Genomic DNA, 13,728 nt, shown 5'->3' with positions numbered 1-13,728 from the left:
ATTGCTTTCTCTTCTACAGTGAAGAATATTGTTGGGATTTTGATGAGTATTGCATTGCCAATTGTTTAGGGGAAGTATTGCAGTTTTCAAAATGTTAATTCTTCCAACCAGAAATACTGAACGACTTTCTATTTCCTTGAATCTCCTTCAATTTCCCTTTTTATATTTTTTAAGTTTTCACATACAGGTCCTTCACAATTTTAGTTCAAGAATAATTCCTAGTTTTGTTGTTGTTGTTTTGTTTTGTTTAGATTTGATTTGATTTTGAGGCTAGTATATATGAGGTTGTTTTTGGATTTCACAGTGGATCTTCCCATTGTTGGTAACAGAAAAACTACTGATTCTTGTAGTTTTTATATCCTGCGACAGTGCTGAAGGTTAGCATCACCTTTACTAACTTTAGGGAGGAATCTACAGGGTCCTTTAAATATAGGGTCATTTCATCTGCAAAAAGGGATAGTTTTACTTCTACCCTATTTTGATCTGCTTTATGTTTTTCTCTTGTCTATTGCTCTTGCAAGAAAGTCCACTACAATATTGAAGAGTAGTAGAGAGTGGACATCCTTTTCTCATTCCTCATGTTAATGTCTTCATGCTTCCACCCTTAGGTAAATGCTAATTATCTCTGTCATATACACACTCAGTTTAATATTGAGGAATGTTCCATGCATTCCTAGGTTCTTAGAACTTTTAATCATAATGGGGTATTAGAGCTTGTTAAAAGCTATTTCTACATCTCTATTGACTATCATGTGTTTCTTGCCCAGGTTCTGCTGATGGTTTGTATTATGTTTATTGACAAGAATATTGAATCAAATAGTATCCAAAATGAATCCTATTTGATCATACCATATGATTTTTTGTTAGTTGCTGAAATTGATTAGTGAGAATTTTATTAAGAAGTTCTGCATTAATGCTTACCAAAGAGTTTGGTTCATAGTTCTCTTTCTGTAGTGAGTCCCTATGTGATTTGAGGAGGAGTCTAATTCTAGCTTCTTAAAATGTGTTTGATAATGTGTCTCTCATAGATACTAGATGGACGCATCTTGGTTTTTGATACTACTATCTAATCTATGTCTTCTATTTGGAAATTTAAGTCCATTGATATTGAGAGTTCAGACAGAAATATCTGATAAGGTCTGTTATGTTATACACCTGTTGTTAGGAGCTGTGTCTCATCTACTCTTAACATATTTACCTTTTTCTCTGGTAGGGAGCATTTTATATAACCAGTTCCTCTTCTTCTTGATCTCCTCTATGTAGGATATATTTGATTATATTTTATCCTGATAATTTGATGGAAATACGTTGTTTCAAGTTTTCTTTGTCATGAAATATGTTTATGTATCCTTTAAATGTAAAGGAGAGTTTGGCTTGGGACTGTATTCGTGATGCTAGTTGTTTACCTTTAATGTTTGTCATATATAATGCCAGGCTTTCCTTTTTACAATATCAGCTAAGAAATCTGTATTTATTCTGACTGTATATCCTTTATAAATAATCAATCTTTTCTCTATGGCATCTTTAAGAATCCTTTCCTCGATTTTTAATAATCCTCTAATGGATTATGATGTCATGGTGGATTGTTCAGTTCTAGAATTCTGTTTGGTTTCTACAGGCTTCTCTTCTCTGAATGAGCCTATCTCATGTTTGGCATGTTCTCTGCTAGAATTCTGCAATATGCTTCCCATCCATTTAGTTTCTTGCTCTTCTCCTTCTTGATACATATCTCCCCGAAATATGATCTTCTAACTGAGTCTTGAAGTTCTGGCAAGATCATTTCTTATTTCTTGGATTTGTTCTAAATGATTATTTCCTCTTTCCTATTATATCTATTCTGTCTTTGACCCTGAGATTATCTTCTATGTCATCAATTTGCTGTGGAGACTTTCTACTTTGTTTTTGATTTCCCTGTCTTCTAATTGGTTATTTTTAGGGGTTATTAATTTTCAGAAGTGGCAGTTTGGTTATTCTCTTTCACTAATATATTCCCTCTATTTCCTTTTTGTTACTCCTTCCTCCTAAAATCTTGTTTTTTACATAAAATTATATCTTTATATATGCACATATAAACTCATTTGGAGGATTTAAGGTAAACTGCAACTTAATTAAAGATATACAGAGGATTATCAGGATGAACAAAAACGAGTATTTTTTGTTAACTTCTGAATTGAACTATCATTATTATTATGGTTAGGGTTAGGATACCAGACAGAATTAGAATTAGGGTTAGAGAAATAGCAAATTTAGGTTCAACACAGGATGACCTATTGCAACAATAATACTCACAGCACATTGTACTGAAAATGAACTTTACAGCTTGGGGAGAGAAGAGTGATGGAGATGGGAGAGGGAAGGGATAGTTGGACAACAACAAAGAAGGGAGTAACAATGGTCAACAAGAAATGTACTCATTACCTTACACATTTAACTGTAATCCTTCTGTCAGCCTCATTACCTACTCAGGAAGCTGATTTCTGAGGACCGCAGTTCAAAGCCAGCCCAGGCAGGAAAGTCTGTGAGAATTTTATCTCCAATTAACTACCAGGAAACCAGAAAGTGGTGCTGTGGTCAAGTGGTACAAGCGCACACCTTGAGCTAACGAACTCAGGGATTGTGCCCAGGCCCAGAGTTCAAGCCCCACGACCGACAAAAAAAAAAAAAAAAAAGAAGTGTGTTAAATATTAAGTAAAGCTGAACTTTTTTAGGTTCTAGGAATTCAGGAAAATCTGGGATATTGGAAGTACAGTGTATTTCGTAATATCAGGATTTGAGATCAATGGGTATAATGATTCCTCTTATGGAACAAGATAGGTTCAGAGTGAGAAAATCTGTAGGGTTTAGGAAAACCTGCAATTTATTTCGAGGATTACAGTGAAATTTCAATTAGGATTGCACAAAACGAGCATTTTTCATAAATTTTAGAATTGGGATACGATTAGTAGCAAGGATATGGTTAGGATTCCAGCCATAGTTAGGGTTAGAGTGAAGGAGAAAAAAAAATGAGGGTCAAATTGAAGGTAAATTTTAATATAAGCCTGGTAAGAATTAGAATGAATGTGAACTAGAGTATTGCTATTAATATTAGAATCTACTTGCAATATTCAATATACAAGTTAAGATTAAGTTTAGAGTTAGAAAATGACTAAGATATTGGAAAAAAATTGAAACCTATGTTTGGAAGGCTTATTTGAATCAAGTTGGGATGAATGAAAACTAGTGTAACACTAACTAGTTAGTGTTAGTATTAACATAATTTGGATTAAAATCAGGGTCAGTATTTTGTTCTGATTATGATCAGTGTTATGAATAGGAAAGTTTTACTATAAAATTGAGTTTTCACTAACAAGTAGAAGCAAAAATGTGAGCGTGAATAATAACTAGAGCATTAACATTATATTTATTTCTCAGTGACCATTCTTGTAATGATTAATGAGGGTTTTCCAGCCAGGTATAGGTTGAGAGTTAGCGTTAAGTAAAGGACTAGATGATATGTAAATCTGAAATTGTTTTAGGATACAGTGGTTCAGGAAAAGGTAGGACTAATGGAAGCTACAATATTTTTCCTGGTAAGAGAATGTGAGGACAAGTAATATAATGGCTCATGTTAGGGAACAAGATCACTTCAGAAGTAGAGTCAGGATATTTGTTGGAATTAGGGAAAATTGAAACTCATTTCCAGAGTGCAAACTGGAATATTCATTACAATTAATAAAAAACTAGAGTATTTTTAATGTTAATTTTAGACTAGCAGTAGGTTGAAAATTAGGTTTCAGTTCCAGCTGGGCTTACTGTTAGCATTAGGGAAATGGAAAATTTAGGGTCAAACTGAAAGTAAATCTGTGACTAACAAGTCAAGATCGAATTAGGATGAATATGAAATAGGAAACTGCTAATAATATTAGAATTAGGGTATGATTAGTGTGAGGGTTATCATGAATGTTGTGTTAGAAAAATGGCACGATGTTGAGTAAAACTAGAAACTATTTTAAGAAAGATGAGTTGAATCAAGGACAGGATGTATAAATTTAATGTACTTTTGTGGCTTTTAGAATCCAAAGGCAATTGGTTCTAGGGTTAGGGTTACTTTTCTAATTAATGAACTAATGAATTAAAGGCACAATTCTTTTTTTTTTCAATGCATATAAGGTTTATTATCCTTATTTATTTAGTATTATACATATAACACTTCATTTATTACATTATATCACCTAGATTATATTTGCATATGGATTATTTTTTTTTAATTTTATTTTATTTGTGAACATACTGTACAGAGGGGTTACAAATACATGGACAGGATAATGCATACATTTCTTACCAAGCATTGCAGCCTCCTCCTTTGTTTACCCTTCACCTCCCTTCCCAGCCTCCCCCCTCCCCCCCAACCCAATCCTTCCCCCCCTCCCCCCCACTGACATTGTAAAGCTCGTTTTTGACATGACAATTTGTACTTCTCATTGTTGCAACAGGTCCACCTGAATCCTTAAACGACTTGTTTTTCCCCATCTATTCCACAAGTTATACTGACATCAAATATATTGAAAGTGGGGGTTATACTGTGGGGGAGGGACATACAAAGCAACAAAGAAATAATCTTATAAATGCGTTAGAAACACATGCATAAAAAAAACATTAAAATACCTATCTAAGGGTTCATTTTCCTAACATCACATTATCTGTCTTTTTCCGCTTGACTCATACATATACTGGATATTCTTACAAACCAAGACAGTCACAATTTGCGGGAAAAAACAATTTTCTACATGAAAATGTGTCTTAAAATATTTTCCAACCAGGATTAAATAATAGTGAACACGGTGTCATTCATTAAAATTAGGTAAGTTGATGATAAAACTTTCAAAAATATCCAAACACATAAATTGGAACTCAGATATGTTATTGGGAAAACAAATACTTGCTCTTGCTGGGAAATTTTGTGTCTCTGTGTGTGTGTGTGTGTGTGTGTGTGTGTGTGTGTGTGTGTGTGTGTGTGTGTGTGCACCCACCACAGGTCTTCAAATGAGGCCTGGGACCTGTCATTAGCTTATTCTGTGGAAGTATGGCACTAAACCACATAGCAACAGGCTTTCTTATGGCTTTTTAGTAGTTATTTTGAGATACATATCTCATGGATTCTCCTGTCTGGACTTAATCTTCTGATCTCCAGAAATCCTTGGGTTAGTGTTACTGTGGGTGCTACCACAAAGTGACAGTTCATTAAACTGGGAGCAATATGGAAGTACTCATGCAATATATGTAGTAACCAGTTCATTAATGTGGGAGTAACAGGATCACATTAGATTGCCTTCAAACACATTATTTCTGATGAGTTTAACTGAAGGCCAAAGCATAATCCAAACCTATTAGCCACACTGTATGAAGTAGCACATATTCATGGTGCAGAATATGTACAATGAATTAAATCCTGAATCAAAAGACTTTGATGGGTTTGCACCAAAGAAATAGAGTGTCATTGAAATGAAGTCAAGACTGGAGGCCTGTAGTGAGCAGGAGAGCATCTGCTTAGTGTGTGTCCAACCCCCAGGACCATAAAAACGTAGAAGAGAAAGTGCAAGAGAAAGAGGAAAGGAAAGGAGGAGGAAGTGGTAAGAGAGAAGGAAGGGCATAACAGGAGGGAGAAGAGGATCAGACAGGGAGAAAGTAGAGGTAGGAGAGAAGGAAGAGGGAAACAGGACCCTGGAGAAGAGGAGCAGGAAAGGAGGCAGGAAGAGGAAAATAAATGCAATATAACACCAAGAGTTGTTGGAAAACATTTTGCATAAGCGATCTGCATATGCATGGCAGGATTATTTTCTAATCAGAGAGACAGCTAGCACAGTGACTATATGGGTGAAACCTGTTGCTCAGTCATTTTATTCTCTTTCTTCAGTGAGGAGTTCAGAAGAAATGCTGAGTTCGGTGTTTTACAGATATACTTCAGGAATTCTTTTTCATGATTCAAACAAGGGAAAGAACTAAATGCAACTTGCCTTAATTAAAAAAGAATAGAAGCTATATTTATTTGTATTACTATGCATGAAGAAATCCTGAAGATTTCTGGTTAATTCAGAGGGCCCCATGAAAAATATAGGACAAGAGGAAAGCAAAACTGTTTTTAAAGTATAATAGGTTATCATTGATGAAAAGTTTTACTGGACATTTTTCGTTTTTCTTTTTGTTTTGTTTTTGTTTCTGTTTTTACCAGTTGTTCATTGCTCCAAGGCTGTGCCCTGGAGCCCTTTCCAAATCACCACGTGAAACTCCATTTCTGTAGTCCCTGTGGGTGTGGGTGCCTCCTCAGGTCACCCGTTGAGATGTGTGGCCAACTCCTTTACGGTGGATGTGCAGTGAGTGGATGTGTGTGCATGCTCCCCAATATTGCCAGATGAGCCCCGCCCACCCTTCCCACCTAACTTCCCAGTCTCAGTTGCTCCATTTCACCCAGGAGCTGGCAGCCATGGGTCTGTAGTTGAGGCCACTGCTGCCCTCTCCTCCTCCAGCTGTGCTGGTACTGGTCTTCTGTGCTCCTGAGTGCGTGGCCCATCATACGGAGACACTGCCTGCCCCCATGAGTGCGGGGTGGGGGATACCATGTTTGTACAATGCACAGTCCATGGGTAAAGGAAGGCTGGGCATGAAGTCTGCCCCCATGGAGACAGGCAGCCCAACCTTGGTTCACCTCATCAGTTTTTAAGGGGGTCTGGGTACTGGAGCCATGTGTTGGCCCCTCTGCCAGCTGGCTTGTGACAGCTGCAGCAGCTCAACAACCTGGAGCCCCTTCAGCATCTCTGTGGACCTCCATTTTCTGGTCCTTGTGGAATCGGTACAGGGCCAACCCTACATATGCCAATCAGTGCCAGAGAAACCTGGACTTGCAGCACACCAGCTGCAGCACCGGGGGAATGAATCCCCTCTTGCTTTGCTGTGTAGCCTCCTGTGTCACCCTTCTGGCCCACATGGGCCCAGCTCTGGGTGCCATTCTAGGGATACTCCATTTGGAGGCAATGGGCTCACACCCTACCCTTGTTGTTCTCCAAAGCAGGAGAAAGGACTTGGCCTTGGAAATGTAGGCTGCACTGATGGTAGCCAGGATGGTAGCCAGGATTTGGCATCTGCCCTGCCTTCCCTCCTGGCTTTGGCACTTGAGTCTGGGTTGCTTGGTTTGGTCACTAATGGAACCTTGTTGGCTACAGCCCACCGCAAAGGTCCTGCACCTGCTGCAGCAACAATGAGGTGTCCTGGACCCCCTTAGGGTCACCACATGGACCTCTGATGTGTCTACTTGGGCGGGGTGTGCGTTTCATCTCAGGACTCCCATTAGGAAGTGCCACTCCCCTTCGTGGTACTGCAAGCAAGAGGTGCCACATATAATTTCTACTTTCTAACATTTTCCTTCACTGAGATAAACAGAACTTAGAGATTTAAATAAGTTTTATAAAAACAAAATATATAACCTATATCACTTCAACGTTTTAAACCATTGTAATATTTTTTATCCAGTAGGAATTCTGTCTGTAATTACTTATTTTACATTTGAACGTAACTAATGTAATGTATTTTGTGTGTATTTTACTATTGTAGTTTAATTTCATTTGCACTACTTACAAACAATTTTTTTTCAAATTCTGAGTTTTAATCAAGTGTTTATGGATAAGAGTTTTGTTGTACTTTTATTTCAGTTTTCCATTATGGCCTTATGAATACAAACAATAAAATCTATTCTTGCTATTATAAAGTTCAATGATTATGGACTATAGACTCAAGGATATAGCATTACATATCATACAATAATGTGTATCACTTTGTTTAATACTGATCCATAAAATAATTAATAATTCAGGTGGCAGCCACTTCATCTGGCATGCTGGTCTGTCTGGTGAAGTAGGATCCTAGTGGCAGCCTGCCCATATCGGGCCATTGCAGGCACCTCCCCTGGGACTGTGGGAGAAGATCAGGGTACAACTGCTGTTCAGCTAGGGCAGCAACACGGCAGCTGCTGTGTGAATGACAGTGTTACTGACTCACATCTAACACATGCCTGCCCCGTGGACTTGGGCCCTGAGGATCAGCCCCTGGGAGCCACACACACCGCGGGGCAGGGGGCACCTACCTAGGAAGGTGTGCAGACCAAACAGAAGCCACTCTGCAGATTGGCTGGTACAATATTTATTCTTCTTAGAGCAGGGGACAATTCTGCTCTGCTGTGGGGAGAAAACAAGGAAGACAGTCACAGATGGGTGAAGCCATCTTTTTGTACTCAAGCTGGCAAGGAAACTTTCCTCCATACCCTCTCCAGCAGGCTCAGGAAGCCCTTTCATGCTCCTTGTTCATGAAGTAGCAGCCAGGGACACTCATGTCTGCTACTCCTGGCTGCCCTTTTGGGTTTGTTTGTTAATTTATAGAGACAGTCCCTCCCTCAGACAGCAGAGTTATTCTGGGTTGGTAAAACGTTCTGCATCTGATCATTCCCAATGTTTGGTTTTCATTGTTTCTTGTAAATGCTTTGTGAAATTTGCGTTTTAGGTGTTGAGGTGCGAGAGAAGGAGCCAGATTATGAACATAGTTTCCTACCAGTCTTTCATTTAAAAAAGAAAACAGATTCTCTATAAAAATGTCTATCAGGAACTAAATTTGAGAGGGGGGAAAAAGGCTGCTTTCTCATAAGATCCAAATATGCTAGTTTTATAAGCATATTTTATGTACACAAAATACAATTAAGTAACACATTATTTAGGAACAATTGTCCAGAGCTAAGAGTTAAGTGTCTGGGAGCTAGAGGCAGCGTGTTTGTGAGCTTTATCCAAAGGGAGGGAAGAAAGTTAAAATTCATAAATGACTTTGTAGAATCAAGGTGGCAATACAAAATGAGGGTCACAATAAACTTCTTTGCTATTCGGGGTCTTTTATTGTTCCATATGAATTTTTGGATTGCTTCTTCTATATCATTGAAGATTGAAATTGGGATATTGGTAGGTATCACATTGAATTTGGATATAGCCTTTGGCAGTATTGCCATTATCATGATGTTAATCCTCCCAATCCAGGAGAATGGGAAGTTTTTCACTTCCATAGCTCTGCTTTAATTTTCTTTTTCAGGTTTTTAAACTTCCCATCATAGAGGTCCTTCACCTCTTAAATTAACTCCTAGGTATTTTATTTTTTGTGTGGCTAGTAAAAATGGGTTGCTTTCTTAATTTCAGCTGCACTCTTATCGTTATTAAATTAAAAGCCTTTATTTTCTGAGGGTTAATTTTATACTCTGCTAGTTTGCCAAAGTTTCTGATCAGCTCGAGTAACTTGGGAATGGAGTCCATGGGTTTCATTATATACAAGACCATGTCATCTACAAAGAGGGAGAGTTTTATTTCATCTTTTGCTATTTGGATCCCTTTAAGATTGCATCTTATATTATTGCCCCAGCTAGCATTCTAATACTAAGTTGAAAAGGAGTGGAGAAAGCAGACATCCTTATCTCATTCCTGAATTTATAAGAAATGGGTTTAACTTCTCACAATTAAGTATAATGCTGTTTGTAGGTTTGTCAATTCTTAGCAGAAAGAACAGCACTAGAGCAATATCAGTTCCAAATTTCAAATGCTACTAAAAAGAGATAGTAATAAGAACAGCTTGGTTCTGGCACAAGAACAGACCTGAGGACCAATGGAGTAGGACTGAAGACTCAGAAATGAACCCCCTGACCGATAGCCACCTAATCTTTGTCAAGGGATCTAAAAAAAGAGAATGGAAGAAAGACAGCCTTTTGAGTAAATGGTGTGGGCAAAATTGGTTAAACACCTGTTAAACTAAAGCTGGATCCATATATAACATCCTACACAAGAATCAACTCCAAATGGATGAAAGACCTTAAAATAAAAGAGGACAACATGAAAACATTACATGAAGGAATAGGATAAGCTAGGGCTTTTTAGCACATACTGAAATTTTCTTAGTAGAGAGCCAGAAACATAGAGTAAAGAAAAATCAGTGAAGAAATTCATTCCTTAATTCATCTCTTTATGAAACAAGTAATTTACTATTACAAGATGCGATGGAATTATAAATTCCAAGTGCTAATGCAGTCTGTATTTAATAAACATATTACAATAGTTAATAAAAAGAAATCAAAGAAAGGTTGGACAAATGGGATTACATGAAACATGAGAGCTTCTGCAAGGCAAAGGTCATAGATAGCAATATCAATAGAAAGCACACATTCTGGGAGAAGATCTTCACGAGGTATAAAACGGACAAGGTCTTATATCTAAAATATACTTAGGACTCAAAAAACTAAATCCCCAAACAGCAAATCTTCAATGAAACAACTGCTCGATGATTAAGTGGGCTAAAAACATAGAGAGAGACTTCTCTGAAGAGGAAATAAAAATGACCATTAGACACATGAAGAAATGCTCAACTATTCTAGCCACAAAAGAAATGCAGATCAAGACAACATTGTGAATGCACCTTACTCTAGTTAGAATGGCTATAATCAAGAAATTTAATAACATTTTGGAGGGGATGTGGCTAAAACGGAACCCTATTTCATTGATGATGGGAGTGTAATCTTGTTTAACCACTTTGGAAAGCAGTGTGGAAGTTCGTCAAAAGACTCCATGTAAAGTTCCCCTATGTCCCAGCAATCCCATTTTCGGGCGTTTAGGCATTTACCCAAATGATCACAAACAAGGTCATACCAAAGTTGCCTGTGCAACCATGTTTATTGCAGGATTATTCACCATAGCTAAGAGCTAAGATATGGAACCAACCTCGATGCTCCTCAGTTCATGAATGGATCAAGAAAATGTGATACACACACACACACACACACACACACACACACACACACACACACACACACACACACACAGAGGAATGCTATTCCTCCATTAGAAAGAATGAAATTGTCACATTTGTTAGGAAATGGAAAGACTTGGTAAATATTACATTAAGTGAAGTAAGCTAGGCCCAAAGAAACATACGTCCCATGGTTTCCCTGGTTTGCAAGGACTAGGACATGTCTAGGACAAGCAGAGAAGGTCAAATGCTATGAACGTATAACCATATAAGATGACATTAAGTGAAAGGTACCCCAAGTCAGACACACAAGTGATTTTTTCTTTCTTGTTTTTGTTTTTAGTATACTTATAATGCACTATATGATTCTTTTGTAGGTTCATCCCCCCATGGTATAATCCCTGTTTTCAGTTTATTTGATTCCAGTGTTCTGCATTTTTATATACATTTTTGTAATTTGGGGAGTGGAAAGGTTACAGCAGAATGCTGAAATAGGGATGCAGGTTGACCCATTGGGATGATGAGATGTACAGGACAGTGTGTCGAAAATGAATTTACAATGTCGGGTAGGGGTAAAGGAGGGAGGAGTTGGAGAGTTGGAGAGGTAAAGGATAGTAGGGGAAAAACAAAGGAGGAGGTAACAACGCTCAATAGGAAATGTACTTATTACCCTACTCATGAAACTGTAAACCCTCTGTACAGTATTTTTACAATAAACAATATAAAACTCTCTTTCTGGTATAGATTTCCAGTGTTGTCTTCGGCATTGCATTTTTTGCCTTTTCTGGTTGTGGTTAGGTCCATCTGCCTAGTGGATCAGTAGTCTTCAAGGCTTCTTGGTCCTGAAGTGGGACATGGATTATCCAGTGATGGATGGAGCTAGGCCAAGGACAGGACAAAACCAATTCCAGGGCATGGCTTCTTCATTGCCCTCCCACCCCATGGAACTAGGATTTCAAGCAGAATTTCTCTGAATTTGACTCCAGAAAACAATCACTGAACCAAAAGGCAAGGTCACCAAACACCTCCCCTCTTCCCCCCATTTCCTCCTTTCTTCCTCCTTGGGAAAGTACATAATAATTTTGCAGGTTTTGGCAAACACACAAATTTCCCACCACCTCCCCTTTTAAACTAGGTTTAAAGTCACTAAGTCATGTAAATGGATAATGTTGCACTCATTATTCTGGACAACAACTTCAGGTTTTTGATGCTTTAATTTGTTGTTGTTGGTGGTGGTGGTAGGAGGGCCTAAACTCTGGGTCTGGTTGCTGTACCTGATGAGCTTTTCAGCTCAAGGCTAGTGTTCTACCACTTGAGCCACAGAGCCATTTCCACATTTTTCTGCTTATGTGGTAATGAGGAATTAAACCCAAGACCTCATGCATTCAGGAAAAGCACTCTATTGCTGAGTCTCCTTCCCAGCCTTAATGCTTCAATTCTTTAAATTTTATTTTTGTCAGTCCTGGGGTTTAATCTCAGAGTGTTAACATATCCTTCAGTTCTTCAGCTCAAGTGGAACCCTTTACCAACTGAGCTACAGTGCCAATTCCTGTTTTCAGATAAGCATCTTTCAGACATTCCTGCCAGGGTTTGCTTTGATCAGTGAATTTTTAAATTATATTTCTTCTATGTATTTATTGGAATATTCTAGTTTATCTGAAATTAAAGGTTTCTGTAAAACTTTGTCTTCAAGTATACAATAGTATTAAATATTACATTTACAATCTATTCTGTAGCAATGCATTGTGAAATTATTGGGTTAAGATGAAAATCTTGTTTGTAGAAAAATCCCATTAAAGTCCAAATGGGAAATATGCTCATTTCAGCAGCTTTGAGTCTCCTTCGAATTTATTTATTTATTTATGAAAATACCATACAGAGGGGTAACAATTATAAGGACAAGATAATGAGTACATTATTCATCAAGCATTGTTGCCTCCTCCTTTGTTTCCCCTTCCCATCTGTTCTCATCTCCCCCCCCCCCCCCCCCGCCCCCGTGCTCTTCAGTCACCCCTTTGCCCATCCCCCTTCCTCGCCTGCCAAGTTGTAAAGTTCATTTTTCTTTTATTTTTTATTTGTTTATTTTTTTATAGTGAGACTACCAAACAGACGAGTTACAATTACATGGGCAAGAAAATGAGTACATTTCTTATCAAGCATTGTTGCCGTCTCTTTGTTTCCCCTTCCTATACCTTTCCATACTACCCCCCTCTCCCCACCCGATTCTCCCCCCACCCCCCATCAAAGTTGTAAAGTTCGTTTTTCGACCTAACAACTTGTATATCTCATTGTTGCAATAGGTCCACCTGTATCCCTAGATAAAAGATTAGTTTTTTTCCCTTCCCCTCCACAAATTATACCAACATCAAATACCGTGAAAGCAGGGGCTATACTGTGGGGGAGGGACATACAAAGCAATATAGAAATCATCTTATAAATATGTTAGAAACAATAGCAAGAAAAAAAAACAACATTGAATCCTTATCTTGTGGTTCATTTCACCTAACACCAACTTGTGTGACCTTTTCTGCTTGTCTCAGACATATACTAGATATTGCAAATAAGGGAAACCATGGGACCTATGTTTCTTTGGGACTTGTTTACTTCACTTAATATAAATTTTTCCAAGTCTTTCCATTTCCTAATAAGTGGGACAATGTTACTTTTTTCTGATGGAGGCATAGAATTCTCTTGTGTGTGTGTGTGTGTGTGTGTGTGTGTGTGTGTGTGTATATATATATATATATATATATATATATATATATATATATATACATATATATACCAAATTTTATTGATCCATGCAACTACTGAGGGGCATCTGGGTTGGTTCCATATCTTAGCTATGGTAAATAATGGTTAATAAACATAATTGTGCTGGTAGGTTTAATATGGTCTTGTTTGTGACCATTTGGGTAAAGGCCCAAAAGC

The sequence above is a fragment of the Dipodomys spectabilis genome, unplaced genomic scaffold (assembly GCF_019054845.1).
Source record: "Dipodomys spectabilis isolate Male_0828 unplaced genomic scaffold, ASM1905484v1 ptg000458l, whole genome shotgun sequence".
NCBI lineage: Eukaryota > Metazoa > Chordata > Mammalia > Rodentia > Heteromyidae > Dipodomys > Dipodomys spectabilis.
The sequence above is the reverse complement of the archived record's forward strand: the minus strand, read 5'-3'. Positions refer to the sequence as shown.